Source organism: Macrotis lagotis, chromosome 8, assembly GCF_037893015.1.
Source record: "Macrotis lagotis isolate mMagLag1 chromosome 8, bilby.v1.9.chrom.fasta, whole genome shotgun sequence".
NCBI classification, from domain to species: domain Eukaryota; kingdom Metazoa; phylum Chordata; class Mammalia; order Peramelemorphia; family Peramelidae; genus Macrotis; species Macrotis lagotis.
The window spans coordinates 18,008,991-18,032,664 of NC_133665.1; the positions used below are offsets into that span (position 1 = coordinate 18,008,991).

The 23,674-nt window shown below is 34.3% G+C and overlaps 1 protein-coding gene and 1 long non-coding RNA gene across 8 annotated transcripts in view; both read right to left on the reverse strand.

The window, feature by feature from the left end:
* Positions 1 to 23,674, reverse strand: part of SNX29 (sorting nexin 29) — a 718,720-nt gene that overhangs the window by 348,514 nt on the left and 346,532 nt on the right. The window lies entirely within an intron of this gene.
* On the reverse strand, positions 87 to 22,828 carry LOC141495286 (uncharacterized). The gene is made up of 2 exons (XR_012470723.1): positions 17,830 to 22,828; positions 87 to 17,047 (listed from the first exon to the last, which is right to left on the reverse strand). It is a non-coding gene; the product is annotated as an uncharacterized LOC141495286 (long non-coding RNA).

The window sequence follows — 23,674 nt, forward strand, 5'->3', positions numbered from 1 at the left end:
CAGACACTTAATAATTACCTAGCTGTGTGGCCTTGGGCAAGCCACTTAACCCCATTTGCCTTGCAAAAACCTAAAAAAAATTAATCTGAAAATGAAATAATGGATGGTTTGGAAAGCGGAAAAGAAGAAGCTCAGTTATGAGACCACTGAAATGATCTAAGCATGATTTACTGGAATAAAAAGAGATAATCAATATGTAAATGATTAGCAAATATAAAGACATGGGGCAGCTAGGTGGCACAGAGGATAGAGAACCAGCTGTGAAGTCAGGAGGATCTGAGTTCAAATCAGAACTCAGACACTTAATAATTACCTAGCTGTGTGATCTTGACTCCATTGTCTTGCAAAACCAAAAAAAGAAAAAAACAAAACAATCAAACAAACAAATATAAAGATGGTTCTCAAAAGATTACAGAGATATAATCATATGAAAGAATTCTCCAAATCACTAATAATAATAGTTGAAATGAAAATCAAAACAGCCTTTTCCTCTCACCTTCAAAACAGAAAAATGACCAGAAATAATAACAGTCAGTGTTGGAGGGGTTGTGAAATTATAGACACCACTAAGGCAGCTAGATGATAAAATAGATAGAGCACCAGATCTGGAGTCAAAAAGACCTGAGTTCAAATTTAACTTTGAACACTTAGCTGTGTGATCCTAAGCACTTCACTTAACCCTATTTTCCTCAATTTTCTCATCTGTAAAAGGAGCTGGAGAAGAAAATGGCAAACCATTCCAATATCTTTGCCAAGACAATCCCAAATGGAGTCAACAAGAGTCACGAAACGTCACCAAGACATGACTGAAATGACTGAACATGAATAACAAAAATGTTCAATGCTGGTGATGGTGTGAAATGGTATAAACATTTTTAAACACAATTTCGAATTTTCCAAATAAAATTACTAAAACATCCATACACTTTGAACCAGCAATTCTATTGCTGGACTTAGACCCCAAGAAAACTATAGATATGAAGTCTCCTTATTTACAAAAATATTTATAACAGCAAGTTTTTTTTATGACAACAAAGAATTGGAACCAAATAGCTGCCCATCAGTTGAGAATTGGCTACACAAATTGTGGTAAATGAATGCAATGGAATTTTACTATGCCATAAGATATGATGTGTGTGGTGAATACAAAAAAGCATGGAAAGATCCATATAAATTAATGCAGAATGCAGTAAGTAGGACCAAGAAAATAATATGCACAGTAAATACAACAATGTAAATGAAAAGAACAATGATACAACCAAAAAAATAAAAAGTATATGTAAAAACATTACAAATATCAAGCATCTTCCATGAAGGTAGGAGGATCAGAAGAGCTACAGGTTGTCTGACCAGAATGTAAGCAAGAAATGAAAGATAAAAAAACGAAAATATCAGTCAGAATCAGAGAGCAAACAATGTTGTTTTAAGAAATTTAAGGTGGTAACACAGCAGAAGATAAATAAAAAGGAAGAGATCATGAAAGCAGTGAGCTATATTAGAAGATCACTGTGAGCCTAACTGTAAAAATTGTAAACAAAACAAAACAAAATAAAACAGACCTTTGGTTTGTTTTTTCCCCATGCTCTCTGAATATTAAAGTATTCCATTTTGTGATAATTGTTTAAACAAATTAAAGACAGAATCACAGAACATGGGTTTTTATAATTGGAAAAGTAGTTGCCAAGATAACCTAACCCAAAACACTCATTTTTACAAAAATAATACTGAGAATCAAAAAAGTGGAAATAGTTGCTCAGATTCGTACAGTGTTGAGACAATAATTCAAGTCAACTAATTCAGTGCTTTTTACCATTAAACCATTTTGGTCCCTGTGTAATATAATTTGAATATTCTTACCAGAAACCATATATTTGACTTTCCCTCTTTCCTCTCCCTGTTCTTCCCCTTAACCCTACCAAATATAGTAGAGAAAGGATCTAGAAAATGCAGTTTGAAAAATGAAATCCACTGCCATCAAAGGATTTATTGAATAGAATTATAGGCAGACTGCCCTTGGCACCAAGTCCATTTAAAGCCTTTGATCATTTATGCATTTTTCAATTTTTATTCAATATTTATTGAGTATTATATGCAGGGTACTAGGAAAACAAAATGATATATGGAAGTAAAAGACAATGTGGCCCCTACTAGTGTGAATAAAAATGTACAGAAATATAGTCACAAGATGAAATTAATAATATAAGGATGACATGGTAGTCCAGAAATTAAAATTTTAGTTTATGAATATATTATTTATATTAATTTTCTTCATGTAAATTACTTGTTATTTAATATACAATCTTGCTGTAAAATAGGAATTCTTTTTCAACTGGCACTAGGTGAGCTCACTTAGATAATAAGGGAGGCTTATGTATCCAAGTGGCTTTTCAAGTTAAAGGAAGAAATTAACACAGGATTAAATTTAATAGGATAACCCCATAAAAATAAGGTCTAGAAGTCATTAAGGATAACAAGGTAAATCTATACAAGGAGTGCAGAGGGATATAAAAATGAAACATGGTACTGCTAAAAGGAGTTATGGATATGAGATGTAATTGGAAACAAATTTTGTCATCTTTTACACTGATAAATTTTGTCTGGCGGGGGTGGGGGGGTATGTAGAAGAAGAAATATAGGAAAAAGATCTGCCTAGTAAGAAAATGTTATTTGTGCCTGTGATTGACTCCTATTGTTCCATTGTTAAATGCAAATTCACAAACTCAACTCATTTCCCACCTCCATCCCCAGTTTACAGCCTCTTACTGATTTCAGTCATGTGGAAGGTGAGAGATTTCCCGGTTTGCCCATATTCTCCTGATGCTACCATGCCTGGGGAGTGGGCAAGACTACAAAGTCTGGCCTGGACTCCCCTCGTGGTGCAGAATCAACCCAGTCACGTCTCCTGTCTGTTTGTCTGTCTCTCTCTCCCAAACCTCACTTAGCGTTTTGTTATTTGCTCCTGTCCTCAAGATGCTTGCTGTTCTCCAGAAGGAGTAAAGGTTTTAATCTGTTACCTTTGCAGGCTTGTATAATAAATCTTGAGTGGTTTTAAAACTCTAGGGCTATATGTGAATTTTTTCACTTTCAAGACCTCTCAATTCTAAATTGGCGATACCAATCTTCCAGCTACAGTCCCAAGATAAGAAACATACTATAACAATAGAGTCTCTGACCATTTTGAGAACTTCCTTCTAAATTGAAAAAACAACCAATGAAAAAAATGAAAACTATGTGATGTTTGAATAATAGACCTTGAAAAGAAGGACCAAATAACTAGGGTTATTTTCCTGATGAAAAGTCTCAAGGATGACAATATTGTTTTAAAAATTTTTTAAAAGGACATTAGACAGAGCTTACACTAGGCAACAAGCTTCCATTTCCACTAAGGACTAGATAAATATGCCAATCAGAAGGGATTTTAGAAATTATACAGTTAAATCATCACACAGACAAAGAATTAAAGAAAAGTGAATTCCCTAGCCACAGAAGTAGCTAAAAGAAAAAGTTGGAATTTGAATTCAGGTCATCTAACTACAACTTCAATGCTAGTAAGACTACATACCACATTGATTACTTACATTAAAAACTATTTGTTCTTCTTTTGAATAGCTTAAGTATTTGGAAAAGTACTTCCTGCTTATAAATTCTATTCACTAATTTGGTTCTTCATCTGTAAAATCAGTGGGCTGGACTAGTTGAACATAAAATGTCCCTCCCAGCTGTAGATCTTGGATCATCTATTTGATGGTGATCACTAGAGCACCATAAAACATTCCTGACCAAATAAGGACTCAGGTTGCCCCACTCCAAGTCTCCTCTTCCTTCCTCATCTTGGGGCTTGACACACACAGACATTTTAGGAGATTCTACTTCCCTAAAGGGCAAAAATTAGCCAAGGGGGAAAAAAAACAACAAAATCTCTAGTGTGAGCCATTCAGGTCTAGGGCAAATCTATTCATTCTTTAGTTTCATTTACTCATAAGCTAAATAAAATAGTACCCAGGATTAAACAAGATTTATTTTTATTGACAATGGCAATTCTGCCACCTTCAAAAAAAAAAAACAAGTTGGGGACTACTGGGAATTACTGCTGCCCTCCAAGTCACCTTGAGCCAAAATTTCAGAACAAAACTTTGACATAGTCATTAGGCTGCAAAAAGAAAAAGCAGGTAATTCACTATAGGCTTGTTAACTTACAAATGCTCCAGAAAACATTTCACACCCAAGGGTTGTTCTTACATTTATTGCTCTGTTTACCATGAAGCATAGAATTCATTACAAATATATAAATCCTGAAATGATTTAGTTCTTAGTCACATTCTAATGTTTTTTAGAAACTAAGAGAGCCTATCTCCCATTTTTAATCATATTTCTTCTGGAAGGGAATACAAATAGGCCTCCTAAATATTTCAAATTGAGTTTAATAAATTATATCTAAGTTTTAAATGAAAAACATTAAAAAAACATTAAATTTCATGAACTTTTAAAAATATTCCCTCCCTAGACCTTCAGCTTTTCATATCAAGCAGCATTTGATTACATTTAAGGTCAACAACTTGACTATTGTAGGTTTTTGAAAGATAAAAGAAGTCAGCAAAACTCTTCCAAAACTAATTTCCTTTCAATTTACCTGGGAAAGTTGAGTTAGGAGTAAAAACAGCTGTTGCCAGGAGAAGATCTTTTGCCAGGGCAATCTTGTCACAAGCTTCCTTAATTTTCCCTTTTCACTAGGTCCATAATCACTAGAGTGGAAAATGCCCAGAGTACAGATAGCATTCTGTGTCACTCCATCCCCCATTATATACTCAGTGGATATATATATGTATAGTGGAATGACATTTTATAAATGCTGTCTTATAGGATGTTTTATACAATGCAAGGCTCCTTCTGTCATATTACTTAGTGATCAGTTTTCACTAGGGGAAAAAAATCAACACCTATCACCTGGAATCTTAAGAGGTTAATTTTGAATTCACATCATTTCTTACTAATTTAAAATTTAACAACCTGAACAAATTTTTGAGGCATGTTTATTCTCTTCTTGAATTTCCCCCCTCTTCAAGACCCCCCCATTACCTTACTATAATAAAAGGAATGCTATAAGCACAATTGCTAATCTGAATGCTCAGAACTAGCCTACTATGACCTTAAAGCATGAATAACAAGCCAAGTTGGAAGTCTTCAGTGAGTAGCAGAAATCTCCTCAATCTACTGCAATCTACCTCCCAAGGTGGCTACAAAATCCACCATGTTTGGGTCCATGAAAAATATTTAAGAACTACAGGTAGCTGAAAGTCACAAAAATGAAGATAACAAAGTCAAATAAAAAGTGATACACATATCTCTATAATCTAGGGGCAATTGAAAAAAAAATTTTCCACCACATGTTTCCAAGGAAATCATTCAGAAGTCCTAGGTGAGGGTAAATTCTGGAGGGAGGCTACACAGGTGGAACTCAATTCAATTCTGCAAACATTTGTGAGGTACCAATGTGCTAGAAATAGAAAGAGAAAGCATTCCTTGCTTTCCCAAAGTATAGATTCTTCTATAAGCCTATGAAAATCCACATATGCAGCTCTAATCTCTTTCCAGCCCTCCATCCAGTTCCACCTCACCAATTGCCTGCTGAAGATCCCTACTTCCTGGTCTCATAGGCATCTAGAGATCAATATTATCAAATGATAAATGATTATCTTATCAATTAATTCTACCCCACCTCCTACAAATATCTTTCTATTGAAGGTACTACCACCATCCTCAAACTACCTAACTTCAAAATCAGCTTTGATTCCTCTTCCTCATACTTCTCCCACATTCTATCTTTCCATTCCAATCCATTCTACAAAGGTCACATAACTAATCTTCCTAAAAGACAGCTGACTATATCATTCCCCTACTCAAGAAAATTCAGTGGTTCCTTATTTCCTCTAGGATAAAATATAAATCCCTCTAGCATTTAAAGCCCTTTACAATCTGCCTGCAAGCTACCCTTTCAGATATCTTTCCTATTATCTCCCTTCATACACACCACATTCTAGACAAAATGACCTACTTATTCCCAGAGGCTGGCAGAACCCTATGTCTTTGCATAGTCTATCCTTAGTGCTAGAATCATCCCCTCTTTACCTCCACTTCTTAGAATTCCTATTTTATTTCAAGCTTCAACTTATGGATCATCTCCTATTACAAACCTTTTTTGAACCCCCTAGTTATTAGGCATTCTCTTCCTTCACAAATTATGTTACATTTAGTTATCTGGGTAAATAGTGTGCCTTCCCTGTAGAATATTAACTTAAGGATATACACTAATATTTCTTTTGTCTTTGTCACCTCAAAATTTATCCCAATAACTTGCCTAGAGCAGATATCTAATGATCATTTTTTTAATTGATTTGAATCACCTAACCAAGCTACTACTTTCCTTTCTGTGAGTTAAGAAATGTAAAGAAACTTTATACCATCAGGGAAAAAAAGGCTTATTGATATGTGTGACTCCACACTAAATTAGTTGATTAAAGCAATATTTGTTTCATTCACAAATATTTATTGGACTCCTGTAATGTGCAAGGCACTTTGCTAGACCATGTACTGGGGTGGGGAATACATGGGGGAGGGAGGAGACAAAAATGAGAAAGGCAGCATTGTCTCTGCTTAAAGAGTTTAAAATGCATTAATTTCAAAGGTTATATTAATATTCTTAAGATGCTTTTTTAATTTCTTTCCTTTGAACTCAACTTTTAGAGATCCTCAGGATGAAATTGTCAACAAGTTAACATTGGGTACCATATAAAAAGGTATCAACTTCCAATATGTTTGAGAATTAAATTCTCTCATCCCAGGAACTAGAACCCCAGAGCACCATTAAACTAAAAGCTGAATAACTAAACATGTAAAAGAAGAGAACCCTCAACATATCTAATTCCACAAGAAATTCAAGTACTCACAAGAAAGATCTGATTGAATCATTTTTTCTTTCCCTCAGAAAAAAAATGGGGCTTTAGGGTTGCCTCTGGGCAGCTAGGTAGCACAGGAGATAAATGCTAAGCCTGAAGTCATCTTCTTGAGTTCAAATTTGGCCTCAGACACTTGCGATCCTGGACAAGTCACTTAACAATGTATGCCTCAGTTCCTCATCTATAAAATGAGCTAAAGAAAAATTGGTAAACTACTCCGGTATCTTTGCCAAGAAAATCTCAAATGGGGTCACAAAGTGTCTGAAACCACTCTAAAAATGAATAGCAACAAAGGATTACTTCTAAACTACCTATGAAAATGAATGTTCTCAAACAACTCCTTTCTTCAAGAAAACAAAAACTTGTCTTCAGCAAGTTAAAAATTGTATTTTTTTAACCTAAACATTTGATCAACATCCCACCTTTATAATGACTCAGTCTTTGAAAACACAGATGAGACATTAGGTGGATATACACAATGCTAAGGAATAAAAATTCCTTATAACTTCATTCTCCATGTTGACTACTCATCAGTTAGCTGGAGATGATTCATACATTCATTTGCAAGTGGCTGCCAAGAAAGCTAAACTTTAGCTACAGGGAGGACTGCAGTATGTTAAATTTTTAAAAATTGAGGGTGGGTTATTAAAATGTTATTCAACTGTTACTCAGTTCTGAAAATTTTTATTTCTCACCAAATTTAAAGTCAAAATCCCTCTCATATTGGTATTTTTATTATATGTCCCCCCAAGTTATTGGTTTGGGTCACCTAAACTAGACTATTTATGGAAGACCAATATAATAATGAAGTAGATAGTTCGGGCTTTCCAGATGAAAAGAATTCAACTAAGTTCCTAAATTGTTGTTTTTAAATTGAGACATTCTGTTTTGACAAAAGACACTTCCACTAAAATACCCAGATAAACTTTAAATGTATATTTCCCCAAACTAATCAAACCTAATCACCTAATAGCAAGACTGCAACCATCAATTTTGTAATTTGCCAATTGCTAACAAAAAGAAAGGAGGAGTGGGAAATATAGCAGCAGTAAAGTATTAACCCCCCCACTGTTAGCTGTACAGAATATGATTTTCCTAGTCCTTTATTGGTAAATAGATGATGTCTTTATTTGAATTGTTATCTTTGTGCATATTGGTTTTTGCCTCTTTTTTCACTCTGCATCATATTACACAAGTGTCTTTCTATATTTCTCTGAATTCTGTTTATTTGTCCTTCGATGAAGCATACTAATATTCTATTAATCCACCAAAAAGTATTTCTTAAATATCAACAATATAGCCTATGGAGGAGATGTCTGTGCCCTCAAGGAGCTGATATTTTCACTGGTGGAGACATACACACATAAATAAATATAAAACATCTGCTAAGGGGCAGCTAGGTGGTGCAGTAGATAGAGCACTGGCCCTGGAAGTAGAAGGATCTGAGTTCAACTCAAGTCTCAGAAACTTATTAGCTGTGTGACTTTAACCCCAGTGCCTCACAAAAACTACCCCCAAAAATAGCATCTACTAAGAAAATGCAATGTAATTTCAGGGGTTAGTGAATGAATGTGGTAGGTCAAGAAAATACCTCAAATAGGAGGCAGTACTTAAACTGATCTTTAAAGGGATCATAGGATATATAAAGGAGATGGAGAGGAAGTTCATTCCAGGAATGTGCAAAAGGCAAGGGAATAGGAGATACTAGATGTTCAATATAAGGAATGATACAAGAGCTTGAATGGAACAAAATGAATATAATGATGAAGATGATGATGATGATGATCCTTCATTCTCAAAGAAGACCATGACATCAGAGAGATGATGCCATGATATGCATATAAAGTGAGGGGGTGCTCTGCCCTCACTTTGTCTTCTGGAGTCATCTGGGTCCAATGGCCAGATATGAATCAGTGCAACTGGAATTAGCCCTGCATGCTAGGTAATCAAGGTTAAGTGTCTGAATTGAACTCAGGTCCTCCTGACTTGAGTACTAGAGCTTCACCTACTGCACCATCTATCTGTCCATATATGAGGGGTAGTAAATATATGAAAAGTAGATTTGAGCCACACTATAAAAGGCCAAACATGAGTGCCAAACAGGAGTTTATGTTTTATCCTCAAGACAAAAGGAAACCACTAGAGTATTTTGAAGAGATAAATTATACAAGTGTTTGCTTTAGGAATATCATTTTAGCAGCTATGTGAAGATTAGAGATGTGAGAATTTAGGCAGGATAACCTACTGGAAGACTAATGCATTAATAATCTAAGAAAGGGGTGATAACAATAGTGACATTGTGGGTAGAGATAAAAGTACAGATACGAAAACTACTATGGAAATAGAATCAACAAAATATGACAACTCATTTGGATATAGAAGTAAGAGGGGAAAAAGAATATATGATTCTTGGGTTGCAAATCTTTGTGATTGGAAGGATAAGGGTGCCCTTGAAAGAAATTAGGGAAGTTAGGAATGGGTATAGATATTCAAGGAGAAAGATGAGCTCTATTTTCAGACATTGAGTTTCCGATGCCAGTAGGATATCTAGCAGAAATATCTCATCAACATTTGTGATATAAGAGAGGTCTGTATAGTGAGATCTGAGAGTCAGCCAAATTGAAACCATAAGTGTTATTAATAATACACAGATAAAAGTTAGAGAAACAAAAAAGGAAGTGAAATCCAACAAAGAACCTTATTATAATATAGTCACAGGTAGAGGTAGGATATAGATGACAATCTAGCAGTGAAGATTAGAAGATATCAAAAGGCAGGAAAGAAAGAAAATTAGCAGTATTATGGAAATGCAGACAGGAAAGAATAGTCAAACATTCTCAAAAGCTACATAGAAATAAAGGAAGAGAAGAATGAAGGATGAAGAAAAAGCCAGTGGATTTGACAGTTAAAAAAATCACTGTTCCAGATAAACAAAAATACCAGCTCTTTATGTGGTAGCAAAGAACTAAGACAAAGTAGATCCCTATTAACTGAAGAATAGTTAAAGAAACTATGATATATGATGGTGATAGAAAACTACTGTAACTATAGGAAATGATGAAAGAGATGGCTTCAGAAAAACCTGAGAATTATATGAACTGATGCAAAATGAGGCAATGAGAAGCAATAACAACAATATTATAGTAATAATCAATTGTGAAACATTTAGCTACTCAGACCAATAAAATGATCCACAATTCTAAATGGCTCGTGATTAAAAAAAAATTCTATCCACTTGCCAAAAAAAACCCCTCAGATTCTGAATATAGATGGAGTCATAATGTTTCTATTTTATCTTGCTTTTCCCCCCACATGTTTAATATAAAAATGCTTTGCATGACTCCATATGTATAAAGGCTATCATATTTCTTGCATTCCCAATGAGTGTGGGAAAGATAATTTAGAAGTAATTTTTGTTAACTGTAAATTTTAAAAAAGTAAATGTAGGGGTGGCTGTGGCGCGGTGGATAGAGCACCGGCCCTGGAGTCAGGAATACCTGAGTTCAAATCTGGCCTCAGACACTTAATAATTGCCTAGCTGTGTGGCCTTCCGCAAGTCACTTAACCCCATTGCCTTGCAAAAACTAAAAACAAACAAACAAAAAAAAAAAAAACCCCAAAAAAGTAAATGTACCAAAATTATAAAGATTAAGTACAACTTAAATAACAAATTGAGATTACATACCCACCCCACCCCTTCATGGATATTGGAGGACCAAGGGTGTTACACAGTGCACTTTTTCAATGAACTGAATAATTGTGGTTTTTTGCTCTTCTTTTTTGTCAAAAAAAAATGACATTTGTTGTATGGGATGGCCTTTCAAGACTCAGAGTTTGAAATATGATGGGTTATTATTCTAATTTGGTAATGGATTAGGAAATTGGCTTCTCACCAAAATCTCAATTTGTGACTTTGAATAAGTCACTTTACCTCTCTCTAGTCTCAGTTTCCTAAGTAATAAAATGGAGATTTGGGTAGATGACCTCTAGAACCATTTCCCATTTTAACTTTCTAAGATTTTATTTCTTTAATAAATATATATAAAATAAAAAAGAATATATATTAATCTCATTGGTTATTTCCTGGAGAAGATATACAAGATATATCAATTTAGCTTCTTTCAAAACATGGCACAGATATGACCACCTACAAATCTTTCCTGATTCTACTAGTTTGTCAATGCTCTGAATCTCATAAAATTATTTTGTATTAAGTGTGTGTGTGTGTGTAAATTAAATATAATGAAGTTATATTGTTATGAAACTGAAAAAGTATTTTGAATTTTGATGCTCATTGTTTTCATTAGCTTTTTGGAATCTAGGGAACTTATTCTCCATCAGAACTAACAAAACATATATGGGATTGAAGAAATAGGATTTTATTCAAGATGACCACATGTTATCTACTGCCACATGTTAATATTCTCTCTTATCAAATTTTTCTAAAGATGCTTTTTAGTTATTATAGAGCAACATTCTAACAATGAAAGCTGTCCAATGATGAAACAGGCTGTTTCACAAGGCAATAAACTCCACACATAAGTGAGGACATCTATTAGGAACACAATTTAAAAAAGAGTTCTCCATTGGGAAGAAAATTAGAACAGATAACCTAAAGTTTAATTCTAAAATAACAAGTCAGAATTTTTCGAACCTAGACATTTTTACTTGGGCTTAGGTTGAGCTTTTCTAAAAGCTGCATTAATTCTTCTAATACACTAGAGGCAACTGGGAAAATGATTACTTTGTTGTAGGAAACTGAATCCCAAGTGTATTTAATATAGTTTCTCAAATTCTGACTTACTTGAATAGCTTGAACAACAGAAAAATATAATTTGTGCTTTGAGTATTATAAATATATTTGTAATATATACATATATTACAAATATAGATAAACATAAGGATGTATATAAATATACCTGCATATGTTTAGACCTAAATTTAGCCACAAATTGAATGCAATACTTCTGAACGTTCCGCTAATATGATAGAATGTTACGCCAATGACTGAAATGGAAAAATATATAAAGAATGCAGCTTTTTAAATATAGAAATAACAAAGATAGAAATTCCAGGTGGAATCCTCATCATGAAAGACTCCTACATCCCTGAGGAGAAGTAAAAGAAAGGAATAGGGGAGTAAAAAGGTATTAAGTAGACAAAGCTACCAATTTTACAAGTTAATGTCTCCAGCTTCACTCAAAAGTGTTGCCTGAAGGAAAAAAAACATTTCACTTGATATGTAAAATGCAGGGGAGATTAGTTGTCCTTTTTCTCTAGCCAAAGTGAGCAAAGATGAAAGTGGGAAACACTAGTATTCCTCATCTTATTTAACATATGCCTGGAGGGACACAAAAGAAAACAGCATGTTAAAAAGTACAAACAAACCCTTAGAGGAAAACCAACTCTGCTTTCACTTTTTTAATCAGTGGCTTCCATAGTTAAATTTATAGCAGCTAGGGTGGATGGATGGATGGATAAGTAGGTAGGTATGTAGATAGAATGAGTATTTTTTAAATTACTATATGTCAGGGAAGCAAATACAAACAATACACACACACACACACACACACACACACACACCTGTTGGTATGTATATAGGTATGTATAATATTGAATGTCAACATTCCTTATTCTACCTTTAACTTGGACTCCAATTTTATGGATCAATCCAGTCTACAGTTGATAATTTAAAAAAATATAAACAAAATTCAAAAAATTAAAAGTCTTTATATCTTGAAGTATACCACCTCTGATAACATAAATATGTTAAGACATGGATAAAGCAGAAGGGAATTCCTAGTTTTCCCTAAATTTCCCCAAATGCCACTTTCTCCATACAGTCTTTCATGATTCCCCCTAGTTGTCAATGCTTCCACCTTTGCATACATTATATACTTCCTTATCAAAGAATAACTCAGGTACTACCTCTTTCATGAGTCCATTTCTAAACCTCCCAAGTGTTAATATTCTCAAACATAAAATCATTTGGATAACTTTCTATACATTTTGAATTTACTTGCCTGTGTATATGTATGCTAAATCATCCCAACAGAAAGCTAACTTCTTGAGGAATAGGATAACTTTGCTTTTGTCTTTGTATCTCTATTGCTCAGTACATTTGGTGGCACATTATTGGCACTCAATAAATGTTTAATGAATTGATTTAAGTTTATATAAATAGTAAATATGCTTTAGAAATAAAATTAAGTGTTTAACAACTTTGGAAAAGAATCATAAATATTAGTTTAATGCATGAAATTTTACCTACATGGTACTATATAATACATGCAGTTTTTTGTTGGGGTTTTTTGGCAAAATTCAGTGGTCTTTCCAGAAAAACATGATTTTTGTGTCATGGTCATCAATACTTTAAATACTCATCAAAATTTTTAAATTCTGTGAATGAAGAAAAATATACATATAACTAGACCTCATAAAGTAGCTATATGTTCAACTTTATTGTACCACCACTATCTATCTCAAGAGTCTAGGAGGTGACAGTCTTCTATATACTTGCTAGGTAGAACAACTGAAAGACAACCAAAGTCATTTAGTTTTTTCAAGGTGCTATTAACAGCCAATAACCACCCAAAGTCAGCTCTCCTTCTGATTCAACCTCAAGGAAAAAAAAAACAGAGCAGCAACTGAACACAAGTCACTTAAATTTTACAATGGGATTTTACTTTATCAAGAAGGTAGACCAAATCTAGAAAATATCATAAATAAACATTTTTTTCGGAATACCAAGAGTAAAAAAAGAAAATAATAATAATAATAATAATAATAATAATAATAATAATTAACTTAATTGTTCTGATCAGCTGCTGAGTGATGATATCAGTGTTTTCCAAGAAGCAAAACTGAGCTAGAGAGAAACTGGTAAGGATCATGGGAGCAAGAAATTAAAAGATCACTAGTAATCTTGGAAAAAAACAGCTTCAGGAGAAAAAAAATGGGCAGAGGATGAATGCAAGAGATTAAGAAGTAGAACATAAGGGAGTAGATGCAATTAGCCTTGAGAACTTTTTCTAAACTTTTCATAATGAAAGGGAGGATGGGTATACAATGATAGCTTGAGGGGATAGTAAGATCAAAGTGTTTATGTGAAGGATTATGGAGAGTTTGGCCTGCTTGTTCAGCAGCAGAGAGGAAACCAACAAATGAGGATAGTTCTATCTTGGGCACTGGATCTGGAGTCAGAACACTTCATGTTCATGTCTACCCCTCAGTAACTGTATTACTTTGGACAAGTAATTTAAACCCCTAAGTTAAATTTTATAACACCTTCCTTATTGAAATATGAAAAAAAATTTCATGAATCCTTGAGACCTTCCTCTCTCTACCTCTATCAACCATCTAAAACTGTTTTAAAGTTTAAAAAATAGCTAAAGGAACCACTTCATTATAAACTTATCAAAATCTACGTTACTATTTTATCCTCATCAGCAATTTTGTTAGTTTAGGTGTGCCTCATGTCTCATTTTATACTGAGTTGCCATGAGGAAATTACTATTAAAAGTATTATAAAAATATTATCTTTAAAGTATTATGTAAAATATAGATCTCATCTACCTTTTCAGACTTCTATTATTCCCTCATGTGTTCTCTGTTCTAGACAATTACTTACTAGTTTTCTCTGACCTAAGTTTTCAAACTTAACATGCTGTTTCCCATCTCTATGCCTTTGCCCAAGCTGCAATACCCTCCTAGACAGATAGTCTGACTTTTCCTTCATATTTCTCTGATTCCTTTTTGGGACTGAACATTCTAGGGAACAAAATTATAGAGTTGAGATTAAGTGCCCAGAATGAAAAAAGGATGGGAACATTTCAGGGTGTCATATTGACTGAAACATTTAAAAACTTTAAATAAATCACATGGCCCCGGGATGGGTAGAGACCAGGAAGAAACAGAGATAGCTGAGGACCACATGACACATTATGAAAACAAGATTGCAGGATTGGACTTGAGTGATCACTCTGTTGAGTGATAACAGAGAACAGAGAGGGGAAATGATATCCTCTCAGGACAGTAGAGACATGAGTAAAAGGAGAGATACAACCTGTTGTAGAATAAAAATTTCAGAGAAAAAATTCAGACAGGTCCTAATCCTGTGCCTCTTCTGATGTGCTGCTCAGAAGTCAAGTTCAATAATATATTTCCACCATTCTAAGATAATGAAATCAGAACACTCGTAGGAGGGTTCAATGCAAATGCAAACAGTAATATTATTTTGCAAATAGTTTATGGAAGGATGGTTTCTTTGAGAAGAGGGTAAGCTTTACTACTTCTATCTTACATTTGGGAAAAATAAATGCATGAACATAAGCAATTAATGAAGTTGACTGTTGCTTCATTTACAGATCCTTCACAGATTTATAATCCTTTATCTGAATGACCAGGTACCACTTGTAGTTTTGTTTCTATGTTCTATTAATTATGTTTTCTTTGACAAAATTATATTACTGTATTTTCTTATGGAGTGGAGAAGGTAAAACAATATAAAATGAGACATGAGGCACACCTAAACTAACAAAATTGCTGATGAGGATAAAATAGTAACGTAGATTTTGATAAGTTTATAAAGAAGTGGTTCCTTTAGCTATTTTTTAACCTTTAAAACAATTCTAGATGACTGATAGAGGTGGAGAGAGAAAGGTCTCAAGGATTCATGAAATTTTTTTTCATATTTCAATAATTTTATTTCAATACTGTAATCATATCTATTTTATTTTGTGCATTTTCAAACATTATTCTGAGGAGTCCACAGACTTCAGAACACGATCGAAAGTTCTTAGGACACAAAAAAGCATTTAAAATCTTAGAATCTGGACAACCTTCAAACTATCCTACCAGACAGATGGGTTCCTCTACTTTTAAAAATAGAGATAAAAACCTTTATTTCATGCAATGTCCATTCTTGTTACCTACTTGGGGTTTAATATTGCTCATTTAACTTCCTTGGATAATAATATCTAGCATTTTATAACTTTATTGGTTGCTAAGCAACCCATGTTGCTTGCATGTTGTTTAATTTAATCTTCACAAAAAACCTGCAACATAGGTATTATTATTATTATCCCCATTTTAGAAATGAGGCAACTGAAGCTAGAAGAGGTTCAGTCAGTGTCTTGTCCATAGTCACCCAGCTAAATAAAATTTGGGGGGTTTTTAAGGTTTTTTTTTGGGGGGGGGTTTTCAAGGCAATGGGGTTAAGTGGCTTGCCCACGGTCACATGGCTAGGTAATTATTAAAGTGTCTCAGGCCGGATTTGAATTCAAGTACTCCTGACTCCAGGGTTGGTGCTCTATCCACTGCACCAGCTAGCCGCCCCTAAATAAAACTTTAAAAGATTTGAAGACCTAGGTTTTCCTAATTCTAATGTAGATCTCCAACCATTACCCCTTGCCAACTTTCAGAGATAGATGAGATCACACCTGTTCCAGGAAGCCTTTCTGATCTCCCTATGTGTCTGACATGAATCATGACCTCTGACTTACTTTTGTAAAACTGGTTATTTGGATTTTATATTGAACCTTTTAAAATAGATTCTCCATCTGAATAGAGAAAATAAATCAGTAAACTATATGCTAAACCTCAAAAAAGAGAGATTCTCAAGTTTGCTAATTAAATGAAATTCCAAATCAACAAAAAGCTACTGGAAATGAGGTTAATTAATTTTTTGCCTTTTCTTTAAACATCCTGTTCAAAATGCTTCAGATAGAGAATGTTTTCAAATCAATATCTATTATTTCATTAGTTTTCCACAAATACCATAAAACTTTTAATTACCTTATTCAAAGACTACATAGAAACAAGTTTATCATTTAACAAAATGCAATTTTTAAATATTAAGTTAACATTTCCAGATTTCCTTATATCTGAAAAGAGATCTCTTTCTTCTTACAGAAAAATGCAAAAATATATAAAAAAAATCCTAGTCCTTAAGGGGAAAACGAGGTGGGACAGTAGATAGTGTACCAGGTCTAAAGTCAGGAAGACTTCTCTTTGTGAGTTCTAATCTGGCCTCAAATACTTACTAGCTGTGTGACCCCAGCAAATTGCTTGACTGTTTACCTCAGTTTCCTCATCTGTAAAATAAGTTGGAAAAGGAAATGGCAAAACATTAGTTATCTTTACAAAGAAAAACTAAATTGGGAATTGAAGAACTGAATACAACTCAAAACAACTCAAAGAAAAGTCATTAGGAAGCAAGGAAAGAGAAAAAACCAAAAATTCCAGCATATCTTATAAGGAAAGACTGAAATTAAAGCTCTAATACCTGAAAGCTTAGGATTCAGTAGTTTTGTCTTATACATACTAAGCATTTAATAATTTTTTTTAAATTTGCAAGACGGTTCTCTGAAAATTACATCAATAGATCACCTTGCACATATTTTGCTTTTCAATTTAATTCAGTATAAGTAGTGCTATGTGCTGAGTACAAGCCTAAGGCTGTAATGGAATTATAAATTTATCTGAATCTGGAGTCTAAGACTTGAAATCACAGTTCTGCTACTTAACAACTATATGGTGCAGTCAAGTCATTTTAATATTTAGCTATCATGTTTTAAACATGTAAGATGATAGAACTGACCTGTTCTACAAGCTTACAGGAAAATAAGACATAAACACATATACTTTAATTAAAAACTAGAATATAATAGTAATACAAGTAGTCACAAAGAGACACATAAGAGATTCAGGAAGGAAGGGATAATTTTTAGTTAAAGAGATTAGGGAAGGATTCATGGAAAACAAACTATCTAAGATGGTTCTTGAAAGAAGGGAAAATATTAAAGAGGCAATGTTAAAAAAAGAATCCCTTCGAGTTTTGGAGGGTTCACTGGAGTGTTTATAGACAAGAACTTACCTAAGCCTGTGATGGCTGCAATATAATGATAGAAGGTTCTCCTCAAACAGTTTATAACCCAGCTGGGAACACAGAGTATATAAATGTAAAAAGATAATTAATATTATATAACTATTCAATGTGATGTAAAGGGGGCTATAAGAATTCTTAAGGGAAGAAAAACTGTCAAGAATTGAGAGGGAGAGGCTCCAAGACAAAGGTAAGATTCTCAGGTGCGCCTGGAATGACAGGCAGGATTTTAATTGAATTTTATTTTGTTCAATTAACCAAAATCCAACTTCTCTCCTTCCTATTCACCCTACCCCACCACCACCAAATAAAAAAGAAAAAGCTCTTGTAACAAATATGTATAGTAAAGCAAAATAAAGTCAGACAATGTTTGAGTAAGTGGAAAGTTGTAAGTAAGAGCATTTCAGGTATAAGGAATAGTGAACCAAGATAATGGATGTGTGAAATCAGAAGATATATTTAGCAAATAATTAATTAAAAAATCAATTTACCTATGCAAAGTATTGCTAATGAGTATAAACTCCTTAAGGGCAGAGAGTTGATAAAAAAAATTAAATGTGAAGCAAGGAAAGAGAAAAAACCAAAAATTCCAGCATATCTTATAAGGAAAGACTGAAATTAAAGCTCTAATACCTGAAAGCTTAGGATTCAGTAGTTTTGTCTTATACATACTAAGCATTTAATAATTTTTTTTTAATTTGCAAGATGGTTCTCTGAAAATTACATCAATAGATCACCTTGCACATATTTTGCTTTTCAATACCTACCTCATAGAGGTACTAAAGTACTAGTCCATTAGTAGTTCATCTGGACAGATAATGACAGTTGCTAACGAATTGGGAAAGAAAATTAAGTGTTAAAGCCAGAGGACTTTGGTTCGAATCCCATCTTACTAGCTATGTGACCTTGGGCAAGTCATTTAATCTCCCTGGAACCAGTTTTCTCATCTTCAAAATGAAGGAGAATGGAGTAGATGGCCTCTAAATTCCTTTCAACTCCAGATCTATGAGCCAGTGGTTCTACAGTACAAGAAGGAGGACAAATGACTTGAGGGCATTTGGGAAATTAATAGCAACATTTCAAGTTTCCCCCAGAAAAGGGGGAAAGGAAAAGCAGATCAAAGGATCTTTTGAACATCAATGTTTTTCCTGCAATGTTGTATGATTTCTGGAATTCTACAAGAAAAACCCACAGTCCCATACCAATGATTCCTGAAGCAGAAATTCTAGCTTTTCTCTTTTAGCTTCTCACATGACAATAAGGTTTGGAGAACACATGAAGTTAACCTTCCAATAAGCATACAGCAAACTCATTAAAAAAAAGTGAAACTGATCATTTCCTATCAGAAATGACTACTAATGAACAACCTCTATGAAAATAAATGTTTTTAATTTATTAAGATAAATAAATAAAATAAAAATCTTTAGGCCCAATGCTAAAATGAAATATTAAAAAGCAATTTGGTACTATAGTATGAATATGTATGATGCACATAGTCTCACACCCATAAACACATACACACATATGCTTCAGGATCATACAAAATGCTTGTAGTATTCACTGCCCTGAATGTTGGCACTATTTTCCTAGAATTGTTGTTCCATCAATCACTCACCTCTGATTGTTAATGACACCATGACCATATTGTCCAATGGAGTGGTTTGCCATTTCCTTCTCCAGTGGATTAAGGCAAATAGAGGTTAAGTGACTTGCTCAAGGTCATACTATAAATAAGTGTCTGAGGCTAGATTTGAATGTCTTCTTGGCTCAAAGCTCAGCGCTTTATCCATTGAGCCACCAAGCTACCTCCTAAGGATGCAGAGATCACAAATACTGAAAACATCGACAACCTTTTTAACATTCATTCTTTCACTTGCAACAGGTCTCAAAAAGGCAATCTCATATTATTCTCCTCAGCTAAGGCTAGAGGTCTTGGGAATGGTCAATGCCTCAGCCTTCAAAGTCAGGACTGAACTGCTGATATCCAGATGCTACGTCTAGAGGAAATTATTACCAGACTGGGCGTCTGGGCTCTGCCTCTGCCAAGTTCACACCAGCTATTGGCTCTGTTTTTGGAATCCTCAAAGAAGCACTGCAATCCCTGCCAAAAATGAGAAGATGCTAGGCACCAAGTAAAAAAAAATTGGCTTCAAAAAACAAAAACTGGCATAAAACTGACCAAGATACTTTAAAACTAAGTTGTTTTTAAGTTCAAGTTAAGTCAAAAGAGGAGTTAGCAGTAAATGCTAACAATTATGAATGCTAGCCTGAGCAGAGAACAAAGAATGACATTTTCTTAGCAATTTCCCTCAATGCTATGAAGAGAAATTTATTTTCCTTTCAAACATTATACCAACCAAAAGTAATACAGCTAGTCTGATGTCAAATAGGAAAAGAATTAGGAGGAAATGAAGTGACAATTTAAAGACTACATCTGATGCTTACTCAACTGTATAATAATTTCACATTATTTAATTGGATCATAAATTTTAGGTTGAAAGTAATCTGAGACAGTCCTGAGTCAATCCCCTTTATTTTGATCATAAAGAAACAAAGCCAAGGAAAGTAAAGCAACTTATTTAGGATCCTACAGAGAATCAATAGCAGATCCAAGTCCTCCGATTCTAAATCCTGCATCCTATTCACTAGACTGCTAGGGTACATCACAGTGAGACTAACATGTGTAAAAATAGATATCATGATATAACCATGTATGGAAAGGAAGTTGCAGACTTATAAAAAGCTGATACAGAAAAATGGTCTGGATCCCATACTAACCCCAGAAAACTGCAGCTTGAGGCAGAAATACTAGCACAAGAGGTCAAAATCATGGAAGAAGCTGCAGTAACAATAACAAAGTGAGGAATTCTGGGACCTTGAAAGAAGGGAGCCAAATTGGAACTTAAAATATCTATATCTATATCCATATTTCTACACACACACACACACACACACACACACACACACACACAAAATTAAAACAATGTATGAAAAGTTAATAGATTCCATAGAACTACAATAGTAGTATTGTTAATACAGCTACACTAGGGGGTAAGATAGAATTTTGTGGACTAAACTGAATAATGTTCTATAGAAAAACAGCTTCCAAATTTAAAAAAAATCATTTATAAAGCTGGAATACAATTCATTGCTAATTTGGATATTACCTACATCAATATTAATAAATTTATATATCAGAAACCGCTTTATTAAATTATTGTAAAGGAGCCATTATGACGGATTAAAAAAAATTACTAGTTTTGGAGTCAGAGGACCTGGGTTCAAATCCTGTGAAATCCTGGTGAATTTGCTAACCTCCCTGGGTCTCATTTTCTTCATCTATAAAATGAAGAGTTTGCATTAGATAGCATCTCAGTTTTTTCCAGCTCTAGAACTATAATCCTACTTGGGAGACAGAAATAGATGCTATTGAAGAGTGGCCAGAAAGAGAAATAATAGGGGTAACAAACAAGCTCTATTCTACTTTTCTGAATGAAATAAAGCAAAAAGTACTCATTGCTGAGCTATGGAATAGATAACATATACTAAAAGATAAAGGTGGCAAGAAAATGTGGTTTGTGTTCACTAAAAATAAACTCCAAAATTTGTATTCTCTACTTGACACCTTGATTCTTCTCATTTCTGGAAGTCTTTAATCTACTTTTGAAAAAGGTAGCAGGGTGGCTAGGTGGATCAGTGAATAGAGCACTGGCCCTGGAGTCAGGAGGACCTGAGTTCAAATCAGTCCTCAGACACTTGATAATTACCTAGCTGTGTGGCCTTGGGCAAGCCAAGCCACTTAACCCCATTTGCCTTGCAAAAACCAAAAAAAAAAAAAAAAAAAAGGTAGAAAACAAAAATAATCAGAAGAAAAATTACTTGACAAAATCTAAGAAATAGGAAAGTATTCAATATGCAACCAAACAAGCAACTCAATGAGCTAGATTCATGTGAATATCACAGGTCATTTCACATAATTATTTTTAAAAGGGAAAAAGTTTTGATGCAGCAAGCAGAAAAGCAGAAAGAAAAAATTTGTAATCGAAGATGAGCAGCAAAGCTAAGAATTAAATTCTCTGGAGATAAAGAGTCATGAATTCTGATGAAAGTAGGCGATCAGTAATATAACAGGCATTTGTTACATTTAAGGGAGCTGTAATTCAAGAGCATGGCTTGAAGAGTAATGTGTCCAAAGACCAGCTCATGCTTCAGGGATTCACCTTTTAAAATGATTGTGAATGTGAAAAAATATAGTCACTTTGGTTCTTAAATAGCCTTGGGGTTCGGCATTGTTTTTAGAAGGTGGGAATTCTTCATGACCAATAGGAACACAGACCTAAAACAATAAAGAATCTAGATACCAAAGAGTAAACTCCCTTATTTTACTGATGAAGAAACTGAGACTTACAGACAACTTGTAAGTGTCAAAGATAGGATCTGAATTCAAGTTATTTCTTTTAATTTTCTCTGTTTTTGAGACTTGGTCTCTGTCATATCAAAACTAAAAGTATAGTAGACCTGATACTATTCCTAATGATTAGTATACAAGTTTTAAACTGTTTCCTTTTACTGATTTGTGCTGCTAATGCAGAGAAATAATGTAGAGAATTATGAATGTATGATGATAAAATCTTGTTAATTGTGGAAGGCTGTTTGCCTCTGGGATGTAAACTGACCTTAACTGTTAATCGTATCCTGTTGCCCCTTGACCCTGTTGTCTTGTAACCTGTCCCCCATTTCCCCCTTCATTTTAACCTTGGGCTAGATGCTGGTGCAAAGGAAATGACATGTTGAACTTGAGGGTGGAGCACCTTTGGACAGGAAGGACCAGTACATAGCTTGCCATTGGAAGATACCTGGCCCAAGGTGTAAGACCACTCCCCAAGTGCTACCCTCTGTTCAACCTACCATAGAAGGGTATTTAATAGGAAGCACTACTCCTTCAAGGTCTTTGCTTCTTCTGGCCTCCCATTTAGAACCAAGCCCCATGGTTGCCCCTCCCCTCTCCCCTCTCCCCTCTCCCCTCTCCTCTCTCTCTCTCTCTCTCCCCCTCTCTCTCTCTCGGCTGTCCTCAGTGTGCTTACTGCTTTTCTTACTAATTTTGGCCACTGTATTTTATAACAATATTTCATCATAATAAAATCCTGATCAGTTTTAACATCCTAGAGAGCTGTGAATTCCTCTGCACTTTCAGTGGCCTTTTCTGTCTTCAATATCTAAATTTCTAATAAGCTACACTGTGACCCCACTCCTCCACTCCTCCTCAATTCTTAGATAGCCTGGTGACATCTACCTTCTGGTAAATCATTATTTTGGTGCCAAATTTGTGGCAATACCTGGAATATCTTTAAACCTATTACAATTCAGAACTCCCAAACTCAAATAATCCACCAATCTCATCTTTACCAGCAGAACTGGCAATATGTGTAAGACAAAATACATGATAGTCCAAGGCTTCCTTTCATCAAAATGACCATGTTCTAATGGAATAATCCATTCACTGATTATACAATACAGTGTAATAGGAAAAGAACAATAAGTTGTTTTTAATGAAAATGTGTCTTTTAATTGTTGCAAAATAATTCCCCATACGTAAGCTAATGATACTGATTCAAAGTCCGACAGTATAAAAAGAAAATACAAAAAGTTCCAGACAAAAATTTCACCTCCAGTGTGGCTTTGTGGAAAAAGAAGAAGTTTTGAAACAAGGGTCAATCCCAGCCTCTGACAACGACTGCCTAAGTGACCCTAGGCAAGTTTCTTAGTCTTTCATTGCTGTAGACAACTCTTTAGGACTGTTAGCTGCAGAAAAGGCAAAGATCTGCATAGATAAAAG